Source organism: Triturus cristatus, chromosome 7 (assembly GCF_964204655.1).
Source record: "Triturus cristatus chromosome 7, aTriCri1.1, whole genome shotgun sequence".
NCBI lineage: Eukaryota > Metazoa > Chordata > Amphibia > Caudata > Salamandridae > Triturus > Triturus cristatus.
Genome location: NC_140590.1, coordinates 114,053,737 through 114,076,523, shown reverse-complemented (window position 1 = coordinate 114,076,523; position 22,787 = coordinate 114,053,737).

Here is a 22,787-nt window from a genome sequence, read left to right as displayed (position 1 = left end):
AAGTTTAGGATTTTGTCTTAAATTAGTTCTGTGAATCGGGCCCTGCAACACAGAAGAAATCTATGCTGGAGCATTTTGAGTTCACGGGACAAATTGATGTTTAATAAGTCATTTAAAAACTACACTCATTGATCACCATAATATCAATTGTGAGACAGGAGAAAAACACAAATTGTACAACTAGCGATTTACAAAGGAGGACTAGACCTTAAAAACCGGACCTATCACACTGTGGGAATAATATCAAAGTGGTGCCATGATCGGGGGAAAAAGCCTCCTAAACCCCCATAAGTGGAGAATGTCCACACATTTAGAAACAAAAATGATCAGCACCCACTTTTTTTGATTATCTTTAGTCATATATCCTGATTGAGGCAGATTTTCACAAGATTAGTTTGAAAGAGCAAGTTATATCTCAGTAGATTCAAATTCACATTATATTTGGCTCAATCAAACATATAGAGGTGCGTTTGTTGATTGTGAAATCCTTTATTCTTGTTAATGCAAAAATTGTTAATACAAAAGTAGCCAACACGTTTCCTCATGTTGGCCACCGCACCCGGTGATTCCAAACTAGGAGATTGCGCCGGGAGATTGACTATGCACACTTTTTGATCAACTACCGGGTGAAGTGGCCAACATGGGTCAAAATTTACCTCTGATGAATATGACTGCAGCCTAGGACCAGTGAAAACCATTTAGACCATGAAGGTCAATCTCTGTTTTGGGAACCATAGAAATATTTGTTTCAAATGAGGAAATGACTACATTAAATCTAAGCCCTAATGAAGTCCCGAGAAGGGACAAAACACGTTGGCTACTTTTGGATGAAAAATGTTTGCATTAAAAGAATAAAGGATTTCACAATCAACAAACGTGCCTCTATATGTTTGATTGAGCCCAATATAATTTGAATTTGAATCTACTTGAGATATAACTTGCTCTTTCAAACTAATCTTGAGAAACACATCCTCAATCAGAATATATGATTGGATATAATCAAAAATAGTGGGTGCTGATCTTTTTTGTTTACAAATTGTACTACTTACCACTTCGACAACTATTTCAACTGTGGAGAAAAGAAGAACACATTGTAAGACCCTTTCAGTCCTTTGATACTACTTTCTATGTATATAAACATGAGATTGGTGTACCACAATTTCACACATATTTAGAAATAGTGGAACAAGAAATATCAGAAGCAAAAAAAACAAATGCAGAAAGAGTATGCAGACATGCTACAAGTACTCAATCTTTCAGGAATGCTGACCCACTTTTTAAAATGTTTTGAAGAGTTTTACAGAGAGCGAACTAGACTCAAAGATATCAGGTATCAGAGCACTTTACATGAGTACCAGTTTTGTTACAGATGGACACATTAATTTTTGGAGAGATTAAGTGATTTTCCCAGAATCACAGGATGTTGAGCGTCATTGCTGCGACCCGAACCCAGTTCCCCAGCTTCAAGGTCGACCGCTCTAGCCGTAAGGCTAAATCCTCTCCCCTTGGACATCCAAAAGTTGATAATGAGGCTATGGTTGCCATGGATGAAGTTGAACTCGCAGTAGGTGAAGTTCAAAAGGATGTGGAAAATGTTGATGACTTGGTGGTCCTATTTCAATATGTGTGCATCATGTTCTCCGTCACAATGTTATGGTTGGGCCAATTCATGCTAGTCTACCTTCACATTGGCCAAGTCCTCAATGTATATTAACTGGATGTAGTTGTTGATGTGTCTCCTCATTGTATGCCACAGTGCTTATGGCACACCACTGACATGTTTTGTTTGTGACATTCCACCAGATGCAGCAAACCTGGATTGGAATTAAGCTGTGCTGCTCAGAAATTGTTGTACTGCCATAGTTTGGTTTATTTTATCAAATGATGTTGGATACCTTTTGTGAGGTTGTTGAAGTGGTTCCAGCTGATGACATGAGCCAATTGTCCGTTGCCTATTCTATTTGCATTGTCAGATGTGTCTCCTCCTACCATGTATTTTGAAGTATGCACATGAAATGTATGGTCACTGGCACAGATAGCTTTTGTAATGTCTTGCTTTTCTCTATTATTGACATTATGCCAGCCTAATGTTGGGATTATGGAATAAAGTTGTCCTGAGACTGTACACTTGTATGTCTATCTTTTGGTGGCATGGTTGCGATAGTCTGTAACAATGTTGACAATACACATGTACATGCCTACTTAAGCAACTCACACTTTCATCTGAGGTATCACATGGAGATGACATCATTAATTAGTAGCTGAAAATTATACATCATGAGCAAGTGTTGTTGTGAGAAGTGAATTTATTGCAGTGCGCCTAGTGACAATATAAATTGAAACAAAAACAGACAAAAATATAACCACAATGAAGTGCAGTTGTCAGTGGTGGTGGGTGAAACCATTGTTGTAATAGCTGCATTGCCTGAAGTCCAAAGTCCAACACACTCCTCCCATCAGAACGGATTACACACAAAGGAGGAAGTATGGGGCTCCATTTCTTACTGGGGGTGGTGGGTGTCTTGCCATCCGATGAACCTGGATGTTTCCTTGGATGTCCCACCCTACGTCGGGTGGGGAGATCCACAACAGCAGGGCCAGGGATGTTTGAGGAGTCTCCCCCTGACAGGGCGCCCCTCCCTGTGGCTGCCACAGATATTGAAGGGACAGATGTAGTTGTGCCACAGGGAGAGGGAGGTGTAGGTGTTAAAGCCCTGCAGAGGGTGGTGTTAATGTCCCTCGGCACACCAATGACCTGCTCCATTTGGTTATTATACCTACCCAGTCTGTTGTCTAGGGACCTCTGCAGTTGCTTAATGTCCTGGAGTTCCTCACGTACCTGACCCATCGCTTCCTGGTATCCCTCATATTAGAAACAAATTTGAGGAGGGTCCAAGGGACTGTTTAAAGACCAACAACAGACTCAATCCCATATCCAATAATTAATAAACAAAAAAAGTCTGGTGTTCTACACACTCAAGAGAGACACAGGTGATCTGCTTGACACCTATACCACATTGAATACCTCTTATTGGAGAGGTTTATAGTGGTGGGAAAGCTGGATATCAAGATGATGATACTGACCAGTCACTGGTTATTGATGGAAATACTTTCTAGTCAAACAGGACTGTAAAGCTTCTTTCTCTCCTTTTTCCTTCTTTTTGCATGTCTCCTTGTGTCTCTCTTGAGTGTGTAGACCACCAGAATTTTTTTGTTTATTAATCCCTCATATTAGCCCATGACTCAGGCAAGGTTGGACTGAGCATCGGTGGCACCAGAAACCTCATGTTGTGGGCCCACAGTTGGCCTCCCACCCTCCCTGTCCCCACAGGCATTTACCCTTGGCACTGTCTGCCCCCTCCACTGGCTCCTCTATCCTCAGTGAGTGTGTTGTTGCTCCTCACCTCCGGATTTGGAAGGGGATGGCAGGAGATGTTGCTGCCCATGCTTGATTGCCCAGTTGTTGGGGTAGAGGTCAGCTGTGATGTTGAAGCTGGGGTGGAGGATGTTGCTGTGGGACTCACTGGTGCTGACTGACCAGGCTGGCCAGATGAGCCACGTAGGTCCTCCACGTCCATGTGTCCAGGAGAGTCTGCTTTGCTGGAGGCTTGATTTCTGGGGGGCGGGCAGGTTGAACCTTGGGGGTGTCCTCACTCTGGCTGGATGTTGTATCAGAGCAAACTTTTGGGACAGAGATTACATTGTCATTATTGTAAGTGTGGTATCTACATCCACATCATTTGGGTCACAGTGACTTCATGTCTGGGAGACAAAAAAGGGGTAGAGGGAAACATTGCCAACTATCCCCATTATGATTTCCTTACTTTAATGATATTAGTATATATCCATTGCAGGATGTGGTATGGCCCTGCTCATTAGCTGTGCTGATATGGTTCATTTTGAAATGAGGGATAGGAATGCCAAATCTCAAGGACGTGCATGAAACACAATGTATACGTTGCCTGAGGATTAGTATATTCCAAGCCCAATTTGTGTCCAATACAGGCATACCCACAGCTTGATTGTAGTTTGGTTATTGCAAATCATGTGTACTGTGCAGCGTCAATGCATCACCTGGCAAATTGAACTAGCGGGATTACCTATATGTGTCACTGATATTTCATGTACAGACTTGACCTGGTATCACTAACGGACTCATTACTTACTGCTCTAGAGACCAGGAGTAGTTGAGGCTAAGTAGGAAGGCATAAGTCTGAGCAGATCATTGGGTGTACAGTGCTCAGTCCATATGACATGGCCCTCTGAAGTAACATGGCTGACAAGTGAATATAGAGTAACAGCACAGGTGCCTCTTGCTCAGAGTTAGAAGTACAGGGTCTGATGATAGTTGTAGTCATGTCATTCCCTCCTACCAAACACGTGACCAACGGATACATGCCTGTGAGGTTACCTTCATTAGTGACATGGGCCTCTTGTTCCGAGTTTGAAGTACAGGGCCTCATGGTAGCTGTAGTCCTTTCATCTTCCACTTCTCAAAATGTGCAAACTGGTATTTGTTTTATACTTGCTAGCTAAAGCCTGAAGTCCAAAGTCCAACACACTCCTCCCATCAGAACGGATTACACACAAAGGAGGAAGTATGGGGCTCCATTTCTTACTGGGGGTGGTGAGTGTCTTGCCATCCGATGAACCTGGATGTTTCCTTGGATGTCCTACCCTACGTCGGGTGGGGAGATCCACAACAGCAGGGCCGGGGATGTTTGAGGAGTCTCCCCCTGACAGGGCGCCCCTCCCTGTGGCTGCCGCAGATATTGAAGGAACAGATGTAGTTGTGCCACAGGGAGAGGGAGGTGTAGGTGTTAAAGCCCTGCAGAGGGTGGTGTTAATGTCCCTCGGCACACCAATGACCTGCTCCATTTGGTTATTATACCTACCCAGTCTGTTGTCTAGGGACCTCTGCAGTTGCTTAATGTCCTGGAGTTCCTCACGTACCTGACCCATCGCTTCCTGGTATCCCTCATATTAGAAACAAATTTGAGGAGGGTCCAAGGGACTGTTTAAAGACCAACAACATACTCAATCCCCTATCCAATAATTAATAAACAAAAAAAGTCTGGTGGTCTACACACTCAAGAGAGACACAGGTGATCTGCTTGACACCTATACCACATTGAATACCTCTTATTGGAGGGGTTTATAGTGGTGGGAAAGCTGGATATCCAGATGATGATACTGACCAGTCACTGGTTATTGATGGAAATCCTTTCTAGTCAAACAGGACTGTAAAGCTTCTTTCTCTCTTTTTTCCTTCTTTTTGCATGTCTCCTTGTGTCTCTCTTGAGTGTGTAGACCACCAGACTTTTTTTGTTTATTAATCCCTCATATTAGCCCATGACTCAGGCAAGGTTGGACTGAGCATCGGTGGCACCAGAAACCTCATGTTGTGGGCCCACAGTTGGCCTCCCACCCTCCCTGTCCCCACAGGCATTTACCCTTGGCACTGTCTGCCCCCTCCACTGGCTCCTCTATCCTCAGTGAGTGTGTTGTTGCTCCTCACCTCCGGATTTGGAAGGGGATGGCAGGAGATGTTGCTGCCCATGCTTGATTGCCCAGTTGTTGGGGTAGAGGTCAGCTGTGATGTTGAAGCTGGGGTGGAGGAGATTGCTGTGGGACTCACTGGTGCTGACTGACCAGGGTGGCCAGATGAGCCACGTAGGTCCTCCACGTCCATGTGTCCAGGAGAGTCTGCTTTGCTGGAGGCTTGATTTCTGGGGGGCGGGCAGGTTGAACCTTGAGGGTGTCCTCACTCTGGCTGGATGTTGTATCAGAGCAAACTTTTGGGACAGAGATTACATTGTCATTATTGTAAGTGTGGTATCTACATCCACATCATTTGGGTCACAGTGACTTCATGTCTGGGAGAGAAAAAAGGGGTAGAGGGAAACATTGCCAACTATCCCCATTATGATTTCCTTACTTTAATGATATTAGTATATGTCCATTGCAGGATGTGGTATGGCCCTGCTCATTAGCTGTGCTGATATGGTTCATTTTGAAATGAGGGATAGGAATGCCAAATCTCAAGGACGTGCATGAAACACAATGTATACGTTGCCTGAGGATTAGTATATTCCAAGCCCAATTTGTGTCCAATACAGGCATACCCACAGCTTGATTGTAGTTTGGTTATTGCAAATCATGTGTACTGTGCAGCGTCAATGCATCACCTGGCAAATTGAACTAGCGGGATTACCTACATGTGTCACTGATATTTCATGTACAGACTTGACCTGGTATCACTAACGGACTCATTACTTACTGCTCTAGAGACCAGGAGTAGTTGAGGCTAAGTAGGAAGGCATAAGTCTGAGCAGATCATTGGGTGTACAGTGCTCAGTCCATATGACCTGGCCCTCTGTAGTAACATGGCTGACAAGTGAATATAGAGTAACAGCACAGGTGCCTCTTGCTCAGAGTTAGAAGTACAGGGTCTGATGATAGTTGTAGTCATGTCATTCCCTCCTACCAAACACGTGACCAACGGATACATGCCTGTGAGGTTACCTTCATTAGTGACATGGGCCTCTTGTTCCGAGTTTGAAGTACAGGGCCTCATGGTAGCTGTAGTCCTTTCATCTTCCACTTCTCAAAATGTGCAAACTGGTATTTGTTTTATACTTGTTAGCTAAAGCCTGAAGTCCAAAGTCCAACACACTCCTCCCATCAGAACGGATTACACACAAAGGAGGAAGTATGGGGCTCCATTTCTTACTGGGGGTGGTGGGTGTCTTGCCATCCGATGAACCTGGATGTTTCCTTGGATGTCCCACCCTACGTCGGGTGGGGAGATCCACAACAGCAGGGCCGGGGATGTTTGAGGAGTCTCCCCCTGACAGGGCGCCCCTCCCTGTGGCTGCCACAGATATTGAAGGGACAGATGTAGTTGTGCCACAGGGAGAGGGAGGTGTAGGTGTTAAAGCCCTGTAGAGGGTGGTGTTAATGTCCCTCAGCACACCAATGACCTGCTCCATTTGGTTATTGTACCTACCCAGTCTGTTGTCTAGGGACCTCTGCAGTTGCTTAATGTCCTGGAGTTCCTCATGTACCTGACCCATCGCTTCCTGGTATCCCTCATATTAGCCCATGACTCAGGCAAGGTTGGACTGAGCATCGGTGGCACCAGAAACCTCATGTTGTGGGCCCACAGTTGGCCTCCCACCCTCCCTGTCCCCACAGGCATGTACCCTTGGCACTGTCTGCCCCCTCCACTGGCTCCTCTTTCCTCAGTGAGTGTGTTGTTGCTCCTCACCTCCGGATTTGGAAGGGGATGGCAGGAGATGTTGCTGCCCATGCTTGATTGCCCAGTTGTTGGGGTAGAGGTCTGCTGTGATGTTGAAGCTGGGGTGGAGGATGTTTCTGTGGGACTCACTGGTGCTGACTGACCAGGCTGGCCAGATGAGCCACGTAGGTCCTCCACGTCCATGTGTCCAGGAGAGTCTGCTTTGCTGGAGGCTTGATTTCTGGGGGGCGGGCAGGTTGAACCTTGGGGGTGTCCTCACTCTGGCTGGATGTTGTACCAGAGCAAACTTTTGGGACAGAGATTACATTGTCATTATTGTAAGTGTGGTATCTACATCCACATCATTTGGGTCACAGTGACTTCATGTCTGGGAGAGAAAAAAGGGGTAGAGGGAAACATTGCCAACTATCCCCATTATGATTTCCTTACTTTAATGATATTAGTATATGTCCATTGCAGGATGTGGTATGGCCCTGCTCATTAGCTGTGCTGATATGGTTCATTTTGAAATGAGGGATAGGAATGCCAAATGTCAAGGACGTGCATGAAACACAATGTATACGTTGCCTGAGGATTAGTATATTCCAAGCCCAATTTTTGTCCAATACAGGCATACCCACAGCTTGATTGTAGTTTGGTTATTGCAAATCATGTGTGCTGTGCAGCGTCAATGCATCACCTGGCAAATTGAACTAGTGGGATTACCTACATGTGTCACTGATATTTCATGTACAGACTTGACCTGGTATCACTAACGGACTCATTACTTACTGCTCTAGAGACCAGGAGTAGTTGAGGCTAAGTAGGCAGACATAAGTCTGAGCAGATCATTGGGTGTACAGTGCTCAGTCCATATGACCTGGCCCTCTGAAGTAACATGGCTGACAAGTGAATATAGAGTAACAGCACAGGTGCCTCTTGCTCAGAGTTAGAAGTACAGGATCTGATGATAGTTGTAGTCATGTCATTCCCTCCTACCAAACACGTGACCAACGGATACATGCCTGTGAGGTTACCTTCATTAGTGACATGGGCCTCTTTTTCTGAGTTTGAAGTACAGGGCCTCATGGTAGCTGTAGTCCTTTCATCTTCCACTTCTCAAAATGTGCAAACTGGTATTTGTTTTATACTTGTTAGCTAAATACTGTTGTGGTGGGCTATACTACTAGATATTAGCACATGTTATTGTTCATGGAATGATAATTTGATGATAATGCACTTACAGCAGGCATTTCTACATGTGAACATTTAATTGCTATTGATACTTGTGATCCTATGAGCAGGGCTGTAGATTCTCACTATCAGTAACACATATCAGATACTTTGGCTACTTCATATTGGACCAACAGATCTACAACATTTGGTCAAACACTTTAATGTGTGCTAAGTGAACATTGATATGCTGTGACAGTTGTTGAGTAGTTACTTACCAGACTCCAGCCACCCAGATATTCCTATCAAGCCCTCCGAATGCAGGGTGGCGTGCACCTTCTCCTCCTAGACTGTGAGCTGTATTGGAGGCCCAGGAGGACCACCTCCAACGTTCTGGATGGCCAAGTGGTGCCTGTTGGCCAGGGCCTTGACCCTCGCCTTCAGGTCACGCCTCTTCCTAATGTCCTCCTTTATGTGCAGGAGGGTAGCTACAGTATTCACTTTGTTGACTATCCTGTCCCACATCTCATTATTCCTAGTGATAGGAGTTTGTTGGACTTGGGCGCCAAAAATCTGTGGCTTTACTCTAATGATTTACTTTTACTCTTTTTCTACCATTATTGTGTAACATTTGTCAGCAAACAGGCTTGTCCATTTTTGCAACAGCATGTGTTTTAAACCATAGAGAGAGTAAAGACCTCCAGAAGCATGAGGAAGTACTGATGATCATGTGGTATTCGGACAAAATAACGGGTGAAAAATATCAAGATGCAAACATTTTGAGTTTTTATTATTGTCTCTTAATCTCTCCCTCTGTCCTTACTGGGCCGAGCCGCATTATTTAAAATGATGTCTTTGCCGCGTTTTCTATATATCTTGCAAAACTCTCCGAACCAGATTCACACTGATTACTTTAGGGCCATTGAGAGGGAACAAAGAGAACTTCTGATATGATCGGAATCTCAAGGGTGGGAGACCTGTGGAAAAAGGGGGAAGTGGTTCCCTTTGCGCAACTGCAGAAGGAATTTGAACTTGCAGACACAGAATATTTCAGATACTTACAAATAAGACATGCCCTACAAGCGGTCATCCCAATGGGGAAATCTTTTGCAGAATCCACCCCACTGGAGAATAGATTCCTTGATGGAAACATGCCCAAAAAGCTATTTCGTTGACTTATCAGAAGTTAATTAACAATATGACTGATCCCCTCCTGCAGCTGCATGAACACTGGGAGATTGACGTAGAGCGGACGAGGACTGGAAAGAGGCCTTAGCATCCCCCCAGGAAGTGGGGATCATCCAGACTTAGACTTGTGCAACTCAAAGTTCTGCATAGATTATATTTATCATGTCCAGCGCTCCTAAAAATGGGCTATAGAGAAGACCCTGACTGTGTAAGATCAGGCAACCGGGAGGGTACATTCAATCATATTATTTGGAAATGTGTGCAGATTGAGCGTTATTGGTCTGCTCTGACTCAATGTATGGGAGAAGTTCTGGGAACCCAGATGGAGAATAAAACAGGGCTGTGCCTCCTAAACATTTGGGAAACCACTGACCTAGGTAGTAAAGCAAAGACCTCAGGGTCATTGGGAATGACAGTAGCGAAAGGTAATATTGCCAGGTTCTGGGGTGCACAAGAGGCACCACCACTCACAGCATGGAAGACCTAGATTGGTGCATGTTGATTGAACAAACAATATATGAATCAAGGGGCTGTCCAAAGAAATGGTCACAAATATGGGGCAGATGGAATGAATACAGGGGAAACATCTGTGAACCACCTCAAGCGACTCACCATCTGATCCCTGTCACAGAATGAGCAGAACACCATAGAAACCTTACGCATGAAACGGGATAGATAGACTGGGTGGGAAATAAGATATACATTTTACACTGAAAGTATTACATAAGCGGGGTAAAACGAGGGGTAGTAGAAGGACTGCTAAAACTTCCTCCTCCCCTACAAAACTGCATTTTTGGAGTGTGAATTGTAGATCCCTTCCACAACATAAGATTAATATCCATGACTTTATAGTAGATGAAAATCCAGATGCCATGTTCCTTACAGAGACTTGGCTTCAGGTTAGTTCAGGGCCTGATATTGCTATGGCGATTCCTGATGGCTATACATTTGTAAAAATAGACAGAGACACTGGTAGGGGAGTTGGCATTGCGATAATTTTCAAGTCCAAATATTCATGTACTCTTGACATTTTTCACATGCCTGGTTGCGAAGCCGGACTTTTTAAGCTTCCGATTAGCCCTCAATTTACCCTGTCTGGTCTCCTGATTTATCGCCCTCCTGGCAATGCTATCACCTGGATAGCTTCCTTTGCAGACACTTTGGCCCCTCGTTTTTTGAAAGCGGCCAATTTTTCCATTCTTGGTGACCTGAACCTCCATCTAGAAGACGGTCATTGTAGTGTCAGCAAACTATTTTTATCCGAATTGGAAGCCTTGAATATTCGATTATGCAACTCTGGACCTACACATTCGGCTGGGCATTTACTGGACCCTGTCCTTTCAAATCTTTCCCTCGAATGTTCCGTTCCTGCACGTCCTTTGGAATGGTCGGACCATTATGCAGTACATTTTGCCTTATCTCAGATAGATCTTCATAATAACAATACCGGTAATAAGGCTGTGTTTATACGTCATTGGCACAAACTTAATATCACTGATCTCAATACACGTTTATCAAATACTCTCCCTAATACCAATACACTCATATCTGTACTAAACTCCAACGTATTTAAATGGCTGAATTCCGCCATTGATGAACTCCTTCCTGTAACACTAAAAAATTCCTTATCTCACCGGCCTCCTGCGCCTTGGTTTTCTGATGATTTAAAACATATGAAATCTGGCTGTAAGACGCTTGAGAGGAAATGGAGACGCTCTTACTCTGTCTCCTGTAAAATAGCTTATAAGGCAGCCCTTAGGGACTACCATCACCATTGCAAAATGGCTAGAGCTGCCTTTGTTTCGAATTCTGTCATTGATGCCCAAAACTGTCCACGCACGCTCTTTTTGGTTGTGAAGAAACTAACTGGAGCAGATACGGTACCAGCTCCTCCCGCTCTGGATGAGGCTCAATGCAATTCTGTAGCTGATTTCTTTATATCCAAAGTTGAGCGTATTTATGACTCCTTAAATCCTCTGACAGCTAATAACACTTCTCTGCCAGAATTTACCCTGACTCCAGATGTTTCACTCCCCACTAGGACGAAACTTGTAAACTGGTTTCCCTTCGACGATGCTTCTTTTTTCCACTGCCTAAATAGCATTAACTCTGGTTCCCCACGAGATCCGATACCCGTCAAGATTTTAAAACTACTTGAACTCAGTCCACGTCAAGTGTTAATGCAACTTCTTAACTCTTCATTACTTGAGTCATATGTCCCCCAGGAGTGGAAGCATGCAATGATAATACCTTTATTAAAAAAGGCCAGAGCGGACACTACTAATCTGTCCAACTTCCAACCTATTTCATTGCTTCCCATTCTATCTAAGATCCTGGAAAGGCACATTAACACACAGTTGACTCAGCTTGTAGAGAGTTCGGGCTTTTTACATCCGTCCCAATCTGGCTTTCGAGCGCATCATTCGACTGAAACCACACTCCTAGGAGTTACCGAGAGTCTGCGACACAGTGTCGATCGCGGGGAAACATCAGCCTTGATCCTGCTCGATCTAAGTGCGGCGTTCGACACTGTGTCTCATTCCATCCTTCTTGCGACTCTGCGGTCCCTGGGAGTAGAGGGTGCATCTCGGCTGGATAGCCTCTTTTCTAAAAGAACGCACTTTCCAGGTGTTCTCTGCCACTGCTTCTTCTAGAACGTATCCCTCGGCGTATGGTGTTCCTCAGGGCTCGATACTCAGCCACTTATTATTCAACATCTACGTAAGACCCCTTGTTACTATTGTGGAGGAAGTCGGCCTTACACTGTACTCCTACGCCGACGATACACAGATCATTTTTTCTCTCTCTAACAAAGGGTGCAAGAACTTCTCCGCTTTGAAAGAAGGCTTGACCCGTGTTTCAAATTGGATGAAGGGTAATTTTTGGAAACTTAACGGTGACAAAACGGAGGTTGTGATACTAGGCAAAAACAAGGATCTCTGGGGTTCCCACCACTGGCCCAACGATATGAGACCTACTCCACTACCTGTAGCTGCAGTTCGCAATCTCGGTTTTCTCATCGATGAGAAACTTACAATGAGACAGCAGGCTGTAAAGGTGGCTTCTATCTGTTTCGCCACCCTGAGATGGCTTCAGAAGATCTTGTGGATGCTACCTCCATCCTCTCAAAGAATGGTAGTTCAGGCGTTGGTTATTTCCCGCCTGGACTATGGTAACGTCCTATATCTGGGAGCCGACCAAACAACCATAAAAAAACTTCAGGTTGGGCAGAACGCTGCCGCCCGACTGCTCTGCAATGTCCCTAGGAGAACATCAGCATCCACAGCACCCCGTGACCTCCACTGGCTCAAAATTCCGAATAGAATCAAATTCAAAGCCCTTTGTCATGTTTTCAAAATCAAACACGGCTCAGCCCCTAAATACCTTCAGGATCTTATCCAGACCTATAAACCTAGTCGAACTCTTAGATGATCAACATATGGTGACTTCTCTGTCCCTAGATTTAGGCTGGCAAAAATGGGAGGGCCTTCTTTTGCTTATCTGGGTCCCAAATTTTGGAATGCTCTTCCTGTGACCCTTAAGACAGAAACCAATCTTTTTCGCTTTCGTAAGGGACTCAAAACCTGGCTCTTTCAGCAGTGATTGTTAGCCTGGTAAATTCAGCGTTTTTTTCTATTCTCAGTCTTTTTCTTGAGCGCCTGGAAACCCACTGTGGGTAGCTGTGCGCGTTAGAAGTTTAAATAAATAAATAAAATAAATAAAATTAATGTAATGCTCTGTATAAAGATATATTACTTTATTTGTATTATGTCAGTATTGTCATCAATAAAAAGATTTATAAAAAAAAAGAATATCGGTTTTCTAATGTAAGTAATAACGATATAAAAATAATCTATGTTGCTAAAATTGTTTACTAAAATATTTATGTATTTACTATCAATGTTAAAAATATCTATGTTGTCGGATTAAGCTTAGCCCCCACTGTGTCCCAGACCTTCAGCAGGGGTGCTGTAATGGCTCAGAGATGTAGTTTGGGGGGGCGGCCCACCTTCTTCATAAAAGGGATCTTCCACAAGGAGGTCCCCACAAATGTCCTATCCATAAATAGCCATGATTTTTTGGATTCGGGCCGGGACCATTCCACTATGTACCGTAACTGGGCTGCCTGGAAATAGTATTGAAGAGATGGGATCCCAAGACCCCCCTCCCTCAGACTGCGCCAGCTCTAATTTTGCTTCATCCGAGGGTGCTGATTCACCTATTCAAAGGCCTGGAAAGCCTTCTGTAGGGATTGAATTGTCCCAGTTGGGGGCTAGAGCTGCAGGGTCAGGAACACGTACAGTACGTTAGGTAGAATCGTCATTTTAAGGGCCGCTTCCCGTCCCAGCCAGGATAGTGAATATGGCTTCCAGCGGAGCAAGTTCGATTTGACTTTATCCACCAGGTCTTTATAGTTAAGTGCCACCGTATCTTGGATGGTGGGTAGAAGCTGAATGCCTGGATAGCAGATGCTGGTGCTCCAGTGCGGGCCGGCACAGCAGGGCTTTTGAAGCCTGGCAGAACCAACCAGCAGATCTGTGGGACACCTCTTTGATGAAACGGGCCCCATCCGGTTCAATACACTAAAAGAAGACCTTGGGCTTCCAGAGGAGGAGAGATTCCGATACACACAAATAAGACTTTGGGTCATGGACCCTGCAATCAGGAACTTTGCACAGAGACCCTTAACCAGCTTTGAGAGGTGGCTCCTTGGCAAGGACTCAGACAAACGCATGGTCACAGACCTATACTAATTCCTATTGGGCTCAGAACCACAGACAAAACACTGGCAGATCTGAGGTGGGAACAGTAGCTATGTCACCCATTAACACAGAAGGAGTGGCAAAATATAAATACCATAGGCAGGGACATACAACACCTAACACGTCCAGTGGAGAAACGACGGTGAAAATGTTCTCATACTGGTATTGGACCCCAGCCAGAATATATAAAATTGACCCAACTAAAGGAGATAAGTGCAGGAGAAGTAGCAACTCCCCTGCTACCCTAGTCCATATTCTTTGGAAGTGTCCTAGACTAGCAGCCTTCTGCTAAAAGATCCTAACAGAAATCGACACATACTTCGACACCCAGCTCCCTAGGTTTCCCTCCTACACAATCCTGGGGCTTCCCAATCCACTCACCTACCCGCTACGCTCCAAACGAGGCAGACATATTACACTGGCACTGCGCGTGGCCCACCAGGCAATTCTGCCACGTTGGAGCTCCGAGAGAATCCCATCGGGACTTGACTAGCTGCACCGCTTCTGGGACCCAGATTTGACCCAGCTGGAGACACTTTTAGGGATACATGGCGCCCATTCATAGTACTCTCCCAAGAATTCAACGAGATCACGCGCCCTAGATATCTCATGTTGTTATGCCTGACTGAACCCCCAACCCACTGACATCTCTCAGACTTTTGTAACCCATAGTGGTGGAAGCATGATGGTCACAGCTGGCACCCGAGGGGATGGGAAGGGAGGGGGGAAGAGGGAGTTAATGAGGTCAGGGATTTAGTTAAAGCTGCAAAGGTACTGAGTACGGCCAAATGTTGCCGCCGACTCAGCCATATGACGTGTATTATGCACTGGCAGCACAATAAAACAAATTTAAACATAAAAATATCTATGTTGTTCATATCATTTACAAAAATGTTGTTAGTAATATTGCTTTTTCATTATCTTTATGTATTCTAGTATATGTTTTATTGTATAGATTATAAATTGTTTGTATAATTATTGGTAATGTTTTTATTATATTTTTCAATTTGTTGTTGTTTTTAAATTTAATGTAAGTGTTTATTGGGATTTCTAGTGCCGTAGTATGTTTCTTGGATTTTAGGGCTAGAGGGTGGAAAGTAAATGATAAATTAATTATTTTTTATTCTTAATAATCATTTAATTGACAATTAATTATGTAAACTGTGTAATTCATCTTTTTTCTAATTTTGTCTTGGGTCCAGGCTGTGGGGTTTATAGGGGTACAGGGTGGTAAGTAATGAATTATAGTTCATTAATAATAATTTTTAATTATTAATTATTTAATTGATAATTCATTATGTATACTGTATAATTAATGTATTTTTATAGTTACACTTTAGTTGTGGGTTGTGGGATTTGCAGGATTACAGAGGTGCCGATCCGTCAAAAATATTTACCGTCCGACTCGTATCCGTATTTTTTTACGTACGAATCGTACAAGTACCGTACAAACGGCCAAGTACGATTTGGACGTGAAAAATACCTACGAATAGCGTTGGGAAATGTCTACGAGAGGGAGTCGGAATTTTTTACGTCCGAATGGCCTCGTGAAAAGTGTACGAGAGGGAGCCGGACATTTTTACGTGCAAATCGTAAAACAAAAGTCCGAACGGGCAAGTACGATTCGTACCGCCCGTCCGAATACACAACCGCATGTAAAAGGCCCCGTACAGAGCCGACGCAGTAGCACACATGTACACGGGTAAACTTGTGCCCGTGTACGAGCCGTACAGCCCCCCCAGCCCCCAATATGTCAGCACCGTACACCCCCCTGTGCGCACTGTACCCCAGGCCCGCACGCGTACGCGCCTTACCCCCCAGTACGTGCCATACCCCCGCATGTACGCGCCGTACCCCCACCCCATGTATGCGGGTACTCCAGGCCCGCACCTGTACGCGCCGTACCCCCGCATGTACGGGGGTACCCCTGGCCCGCACCTGTAAACGCCGTACCCCTGCATTTATGCGCCATACCCACCATGTACGCGGGTACTCCAGGCCCGCACCTGTATGTGCCGTACCCCCGCATGTACGTGCCGTACCCCCCCATGTACATGGGTACCCCAGGACCGCACCTGTACGCGCCGTACCCCCACCGCCCCAGGCCCGCACCTGTACGCACCGTACCCCCGCAGGAACACGCCGTACCCCCACCCCATGTACGCGGGTACTCCAGGCCCATACCTGTACACGCCGTACCCCCACCACCCCAGGCCCGCACCTGTACGCGCCGTACCCCCACCGCCCCAGGCCTGCACCTGTACGCGCCGTACCCCCACCGCCCCAGGCCCGCACCTGTATGCGCCGTACCCCCGCATGTACGCGCCGTACCACCCCCCATGTACGCGGGTACCCCAGGCCCGCACCTGTACGTGCTGTACCCCCACCGCCCCAGGGCCGCACCTGTATGCGCCGTACCCCCACTGCCCCAGGCCCGCACCTGTACATGCCGTACCCCCACCGCATGTACGCGCAGCACGCCAACCCCGTACCCCAGCACCCTCACCCAGCATCACGTATGTACGGACCATACCTACGCGAAAAATACTTGTACAGACCCAGGACACTGTAAAACAGCACAAGGAGGGTCAATTCGACTCGCACAACATGACAAAACACGTCTACATGATAAAATACATCTCAAAGACTGACCTGGCACATCCAAACAGGCAAACAGAGGCCCAAACTCACAACCACCTCTTATAACACACCCACCAAAATTCAAACACGGCCACACCCAAAAATGGACCAATAAAAAGGGCCCACACACACAACCCATGAGCCTTTGCAACAGACCCACTGCTGACAGACCCCACAGACAAACAACTGCACCCATACACCTTAACTTACACACCTTCACAGAACCTCCTTCACAAACACCCCCTCTTCATATTCACACCCACACCCTCACATTCACACCCACACATCCACAACCATCCACACCCACACCCCACACCATGCCCACAGACAAGAATCCAAAGTTCACAAGGGCGGAGCTGGAGCTCCTTGTCAACGAAGTCATCAGAGTCGAGCCACAGCTGTTTGGAACATTGGTCAGACAGACCAGCATAGCCCAAAAAACCAGCCTGTGGCAGGGGATTGTCGATAAGGTGAATGCTGTTGCGCCCATCCGAAGTACCATGCATGAATGCCAAGCCAGGTGGTACGATCTGCACAGGGCAGTCAAGGTGGAAGATGAATGAGGAATACGCCCAGAGTAACATCACTGGATGCAGGCTGCCCCGCAGACCCGTATACTACCATCCCTGGGAGGAGAAGGTGATGGCCCTGCTTCCGCCGGTGGGAGTACACGGAGTTGAAGGAGTCGCAGAGCCTGGTGAGTACAAAAACAACTAACGTAACATGTGGGCAATGGGGTCCACACCACAAATACACCAAATGCACGCAACTTCCTCCAAGCACTCACCGCACACAACCACACTCAAAAACCACGCTCATGCCACTAACGTCTCCATGCACCATTCACAAATCAAGCCAATGCCATGTCCCAGGCTACACCAACCACAAACCCAAGACTGGATGTCCGGGAGGCTGGGAGGGTGGGCCTCACAAAACACATTGTGAAAATGAGAAGCAGACACCAATGCCCTCAGCCCATATGGCATAGGTACATACCCATGCACAATGCACAGGGACTGGCAAAGTACTGACAAGGTCGCTGACACTTGGCCCTGCTGTATGCAGCACAAGGCCTTCCTGGGACCACTGTACACTCAAACACCAACTCCCCAAGCACAGGTAAATAGCACAGGAACTGACACTCACTGTCATGCCAGCATTCACCATGAGGGGACACACACATCACCTGGGAGACCCAATGTCAACTCACACTACACCCAACAGCAGTCCCGGTCACACACACCCCCCTTACACAAGCACACACCCCCGGGGCAGGCAACGGATTTACACACTCTCACAATGGACATGTGACACAAGACCAATCCATAGCCAAATAAGCATCCTAGCCAAGATTCTACAGGTCAAACACTCAGGAGAACATATCAATCTGTCCCCCGCAACATACCCATCCCCAAGTGGACATTGAGAGGAATGCTAGGCACATCCAACTACCTGGAGGAACTGTGACAACTTGAATATGTATGAAACATGGATGTCGCATGAAACAGCATTAACATTGTCTCTCTCTCACACACAGGGCAACGTCGTGGATCTCCCCCCAACACTGGGGGGAACAATCACAGTCCCCGGCTCGGCGTGAAGATGACCCCACCGGCAGCGACGACTCTCACCACTCCGTGGATGACCCCGACCAACCTGGCCCCTCTGGTGCCCAAGCCCCTGCAGCACATGCGTCAGGTACATCGTGCCAACCACCACCCCCATTGCTGCCACATCCCAGGAGACACCCAGGAGCCCTGCTCGCACTGAACAACAGAGCCAGTCTGACCAGGAGAGACAAGGTTCTCATGGCACCCAGGAGGAGGCAGGCAACCCTGCAAATGCCATCCCTCAGGGGTTCCGTAGACCCGATGTGCCCACAACGGCAGGCCAGGCTCAAGTGGGCAGGGGTGGTGGGAGTGGAGGCAGGCGGAGGCGTGAACCTGACTAGCCAGCTGAGGGAACCGGTATGTCCCACATATGCCACATCCTGGACACATACCGGCGTGACACCAGGGGCATCAGCCAGGTAGTGTCAAGACTCACAGAGATGCAGGGGACCCTCAACAAGATCAAGAACATGCAGGCCCAGCAACATGCCAGTCAACAACAACACCAAGGATGGATGGAGGCAAGACAGGCTGAGCTCCTGGCGGTGCAAAGGGACATGAGCCATTCACTCCGTCAGATTGCCGACAACATGGGCAACCCTCCCTGTGACAGCAGGCGCAGACCAGCACCAGCCACAGAGAGGGAGGAGGAGGAGGATTCATCCAACGGAGAGTACCAAACATCGTCAAGGCCTGCATCTGAGGGTCCCCGGAGGAAGGTGGGTGGTCCACGGAAAAGACCGTGAGAGTCAGCGGACCATCAACATCTCCCAGGTCACCTGGCCTGGCACTTGGCCCTCTGGCGCAACAGCAGCACCTCATCCAATGACATTCTCTGCCACATGGACTTGCTGGTCACAGTCTGACCAATGATGACCAACACTGTGCTCTGGACTCTGATGACTTCCAATGCCAAGGATACCATCTCCCCCTGTGAACTTTGGATTCTATTCCCCCGCTAGAGCACCTAATTTCACCTACCAAAACACGTACCCCACCGTGAATAAAAATATTATTTGGTTCCTGAGACGTTGCTGTCATGTTGCTTAAAACATATGTGTGTGTAAATGTCAAACTATGCCTGAGTGTTAAACTAACTCCAGCCATCCATACCCTGGGATCTGAGTCTGGTACAGGACACACATGGGTCACAAGGTATCATTCAAAGCAGGCATGGAGCAGAACACTCACCTCTGATGGCCACAAGCTGCTGAGGGGGGCTTGCAAGCGGACAGACCTATTTGGAAGATTATCATTAAGGCGTAGAGGTCATGGCTCATGTGGAGGTTCTCGGGAAAGGAGTCCCAGGTATGTGTTGGCAGGTGAGAGAACTATGTCCTGCATGCTGAAGTACGGTGGATGTGAAGAATGGTGGCCAGGGCAAGGTCGGATGCACGGAGATGGCCCAACGGGGTCTTGTATGACAAGACATACAAGGTTGGTTTTGTGTCAGGGTTGTGGACTGCCTCCTGAGTGTGGTTGGGGAGTGTTGAGGTCCTCCTGCAGCAGACAGTGATCCATTGCAGCTATCTATGGTGGACGGTGATGTGGCTGGGGCGCAGGATGTCGAAGCTGAGGTGTGCAGATGCACCCTGGATGTGGACAAGTTTACCGGGAGTTTGGATGTACGTGCTCCGTATAGGGCAGGCCAGTATTTGACACGGATGTTGTCGTGGACATGGGGGATGGCCTGTCTTTCCTTGAAGTGGATCTATCTGTGGATCATGTGCATAATGCAGAGGGCGTTGCAGCATGAGGTACAGATGCTGTGGACTGACATGGCAAATGTGTGCGAGCAATACATGATGCACACCATCTTGTGTGTGTGGCCACTGGGTGCCGGGGCAGGGTTCTTGCGGGTGGGACACAAGCACTTGACCCAGCTGTATGGGGACAATCCTCACATGATCAGCTCAGTCCTGTACAAGTCCAGCCTCAGGTGGCTCATGTACAGCCATTCATCAATGGATCTCATGCATTCAGGAATAATGGAACTGGCAATGTCTGCGTCTTTGGTGAGGGTGAGGAGCACTTGGCTGTCAATGGCATACCAGCTGATGAGGTGCTGTGCGCATGTGATGGTGGAGAGGGGGGTCCGGGACACATTGTAGATTGACACGCTGAGAGAGGATACCTCTGCCATGTGCCAGATGACGACACCATACTACATGCTGAAGCCTTGAGTCCCACTCCCATGGCCTTGCTGGGGTACAGAGCCGGTGGAGAGCAGGAGGGACATGACCTGGTTGGTGTGACAGGGCCTGGAAGGCGTGGCAGCGCTGTGTAGGCTGTTGGAGTAGCACACTCAGCATGCAAAGGTGTCGTGTGTGCGCTTAGGGTATGTCTGACAGCATGCGGTAGATTTGCGGATGGATATTGCTTGGAGTGTGGCTGCTACATCAGACTGTAGTGTGATGTGTGTCATGCAAGGACATGAGGGTCGTGCAATGTGCACGTTGCATGTGCTGATGGTCCAGCCTTTGCCACCGCGTGGCGCCATCTGTGGCATAGACTAGCTGAGGACAGCCAAATGAATGGGTGGAGGGAGGAAGGGAGGAGCATCTTTGAGGCGTGTGTGTTGCCAAATCAGGATACTCTGTGGGCCCTTGCTGCAGGGTCCGCAGCAGCAGGCAGCATGTCCTTGAAAATATTCCACAATTTGCACACAAAGACTAGGATGTTTGAAGGACAACTGCAACAGGCATGTGTAAAGGAAGGAGTGTCCGGTTGTACATGGCACACCCAGAGACAATGCATGCACAAACACCAAAGATGAATGACACCGGATCAGGGAACTGAAGACCGAGCTGCGCACAGGAGACACACCCTCAGCAGGTGTTGATGGCCCATTGTGTGGACCAACATGCCAAAATACATACACAACCATGGACTTCATGCACAATAGGGATCATATTCCATGAGGTACTGCATGCATGTTGCTAAACTACACATGGACTCCTCTGCACAATCTTTCACAACTATGCCAGAGATGCCGCATGCAAAGTGGCAAGAGACCAGCATTGACAGAGATGAGGCACCTTGGAGTGTGAGGAACACCTTTATTACTCAGGCTCACACTAAGGGAAATGCATCCTTTTGAACAGACTCACAGGTCATTCCTCTGACCATGTGGGACCTACACTGGACACCCCCTGCAACACACAGATGTGTAAAACCCTACTGAGCTGGCACACAAGTGAATTGTGTGAGCCAAACACCACTTGCTCCACACGGAGAGTCTGCAATCCGCCATTGAGCCTCTTATGGGGATGTCCCACACTATGTCCACCATCAGCATCCCGTTTGTTCCTGAGGGACGTTTGACACACATTGATGCCTTCATCACATTCCACAAAACATTACTGAATATCAAGTCATGGGAGCCATGCCACATGTCATGTGCCCCATGGTGAGTCGACAGGTATGCATGGTAACACAACATGCACAGGAGCAGTCCCAACATAAACCAAACAAGTACCACACACAAAATGCCTTGCTGCACTCCTTACCCAAAATGACTTTTCACCATGTCCGTGCATGGAACTCTGATTCAGCACACGTTGCAATACTCATGAGGAATAGCTGGAGGCCAACGAAGACACGAGCAGACGACATGCGCAAGAAACTGTGGATGACAGACACACCACAAGTCAGCAAAGAGCTAGTTATCGGCAGACATGGACATGTACTCGACAGGAATGATGTTGTCACCATGCTAATTTAACAAATTAGTGTCCATGCTAAAATGTGTGGAATGACATCATCACTTGAATGACACATCAGAACACACCTCCAAGTCACTTAGCACACAGTCAGCTGGACACACACATTGAAACACATGCCACACAAGGCTCAAAGCGTGCACACTCAGACACAGGGACTCACCATTATGAGAAGAAGTTGCGGATGAGCTGACTCCGGATGTCCTCCTCCTCCTCCTCCTCACTTTCCTCATGCCCAAGCCCTTCATCCTCCATGGGTGGATGTTCCTGCTCATCGGGATCCAGGATGAGTGGCACTGCCTTCTCCACCGCCATGTTGTGCAGCATGCAGCACACAAGGAAGATTTTGCAGACCTTCACCAGGGCATATGGGAGGGACCCGCCGGTCTTGTGGAGGCACCGGAATCAGCTCTTCAGGAGGCCAAACGTCCGCTCAATCACACGCCTGGTC